Source organism: Otolemur garnettii, unplaced genomic scaffold (genome assembly GCF_000181295.1).
Source record: "Otolemur garnettii isolate 467f Iridium unplaced genomic scaffold, OtoGar3 scaffold00099, whole genome shotgun sequence".
Lineage (NCBI taxonomy): Eukaryota > Metazoa > Chordata > Mammalia > Primates > Galagidae > Otolemur > Otolemur garnettii.
In genome coordinates, this window is record NW_003852494.1 from 417143 (window position 1) to 419687 (window position 2545).

Sequence of the window (2545 nt, forward strand, 5' to 3'; positions counted from 1 at the left end):
CCCGGCTATTTTTTGGTTGCAGCCGTCATTGTTGTTTGGCGGGTCCGGGCTGGGGATTTGAACCCGCCACCTTAGGTGTACGTGGCTGGCGCCTTAACCGGTTGAGCTATAGGCGCCGAGCCAAGTTAGTCTTTCATAAGAGAAAAAGGAATCAAATTTTAGTATAAAGAAAGCATCTCCAAAGGGATGAGTCTCTTACTGGGAAAAAAAAAAGGAATGTAATTAACCTTTCTTTCAAAGAAAAGAAAAAAACCTAAATCTGTTATGGAAATTTCAGAAAGATAACACATTTCCCAGTCCCACAATGTATGTTCATTTTATACGAGGTACTTGAATGATGCAAGTCTATGAAGCAGGAATCTGTGGCAATCCAAATTCATCCACCAGAACTCCATCCTTGTTTTTTGTGTCAGTGGGAGCACCTTCTGGAATTGCAGGTGCAGATGCTGCTTCATCCAAGTAGGAACTATCTTCATCGGCTAGAAGCTCATCACCCAGTGCATCCAATTCAGCTTCCAGGTCATCTTCATCTAATTCTGGGGTGCCATAACTGTGACTCAGTGCTTCTTGGATTTCATTTGCATCTTCCATCATATCCTCTTAACTGGTCTTGTAAATCCTCGATCTGGTCAATTTTCACTTGCTTGTATGCTTTTTTCATTTCTTTTACTCCCAGTTTCATAGCATCAACCGTGGTCTTAGTGTCCTTCAATGACTGGATGGTGTAATTGGCTTCTTCCATGTTAAAAGACTGTTGTGCGAGATTGTCCCGCTGCTGCTCAAACATCCGTTTTTTGCTTTAAAACCCGCAAGGCTTTCTGCTTGACCATATTCTTTGCAGGACCCTCTCTCATCATCTTGATCTGATCCTTATACTTCAGTAGCTCAGCATCCAATCGAGAAATCTTCTTGTCAATAGATTCTGCCCAGCTGTCCACCATGCCAATGCAGTCAGTCAGGCTGGGCAGCGGAGCCTTGGGTTTCATTTTCCCGAAGAATTGGTTCATCTTGGGCGGCCAAGGAGAAACCCAAACACCAGAGCAAAACTAGAAACGGAAGTAGAATCACTCCTGCCTCGACTTCCAGCTCCTATAGTTTAGCTCTTAAGATATAACATAGATCTGTGATCTGTTATTGATGAGTTTCTGTATGGTAGGAGCCTCGTGGTCCACATTTATTGTTTGCATGTGGATGTTCATTGTCCCGGGCATCATATACTTTTGTTTTTTTTTGTTTGAGACCGAGTCTTACTTTGTCACCCTTGGTAGAGTGTAAAGGTGTCATAGCTCAAACTCTTGGCTCAAGTGATTCTCTTGCCTCAGCCTCCCGAGTAGCTGGGACTACAGGCACCTGCTACAATGCCCGGCTGTTTTTTAGAGATGGGATTTCACCTTTGCTTAGGCTGCTCTTAAACTCTTAAACTTAGGCAATCCACTTGTCTCAGCTTCCCAGAGTGCTGGTATTACAGGTGTGAGCCACTGCACCCAGCCCCAGTGTTGCATGTTAAGACTTTTCCTGTGGGCTTACATGTTGGCATTTATCTTGATTTTTCTTCCATCATACACAAAAGTAAACATACTACATGTACCATTTTGCTTCCTGGTTTATTTTTTTTTCCTTAACATCATATATCCTAGAAATTACTGTATATTCATAGTGCAGAGATTTTCCTCATTATAAGTCATTTGTCAGATTATATCTGTCTTTATATATTTTCACAATTTGTGGCTGTATTTTCATTTTTTAAAATGTATTTGACTGGGCTCAGTGACACATGCCTGTAGTCCCAGCTATTTGGGAGGAAGCGCTGAGCGCAAGTGGGTGTTTTTTTTTGCTTGTTTGTTTTATTTTTGTTCATTTTTAGAGTTAGAGTCTCATTTTGTCCCCCTTGGTAGAGTGCCTTGGCGTCACAGCTCTCAGCAACCTCCAACTCCTGGGCTTAGGCGATTCTCTTGCCTCAGCCCCTTGAGAAGCTGGGACTATAGGTGCCCGCCACAACGCCCAGCTGTTTTTTGTTGAAGTTTGGCTGGGGTTGGGTTTGAACCCACCACCCTTGGTATATGGGGCCCGTGTCTTACTGAGCCACAGGCGCTGCCCTGTTTGGTTTTGGGGATGAATTCTTACTCCCCCCCCACCCCCCTCCAAAGAGTACTCTGGTGTCACAGCTCACAGCAACCTCTGTCTCTTGTGCTCAAGCAGTTCTATTGTTTCAGCGTCCCAAGTAGCTGGGACCACAGGTGCCTACCACAATGCCTGGCTATTTTTAGAGATGGGGTCTCGATCTAGCTCACGCTGGTCTTGAATTTGTGAGCTTGGGCAATCTACCCACCTCAGCCTCCCAAAGTGCTTGGATTATAGGCATGAGCCACTGTGTCCGGCCTAAGCATAAGTGTTAAATCCAGCCTGGGCAACAGGGAGACCCCCAGCTCTTTTAAAAAAGAAAAATAAAAACTACACACACAAGATAAAGAATCTTGGAAAGAACAGAAGTTTTAAATTTTGGAGTCTGTTTTATTTTATTTTATTTTTTTTGTTTTTTTTTTTT

At 43.5% G+C, this 2545-nt stretch overlaps 1 protein-coding gene and 1 pseudogene across 8 annotated transcripts in view; one reads left to right on the plus strand and one right to left on the minus strand.

Annotated features, from left to right (window-relative positions):
• The window catches only part of ATXN2 (ataxin 2), a 151023-nt gene that overhangs the window by 114104 nt on the left and 34374 nt on the right, over window positions 1-2545 (plus strand). The gene's annotated exons all lie outside the window — the stretch shown is intronic.
• On the minus strand, window positions 130-1007 carry LOC100953170 (annotated as a pseudogene). Its single transcript, XR_154197.2, has one exon. The product of XR_154197.2 is annotated as a charged multivesicular body protein 5 pseudogene (transcript).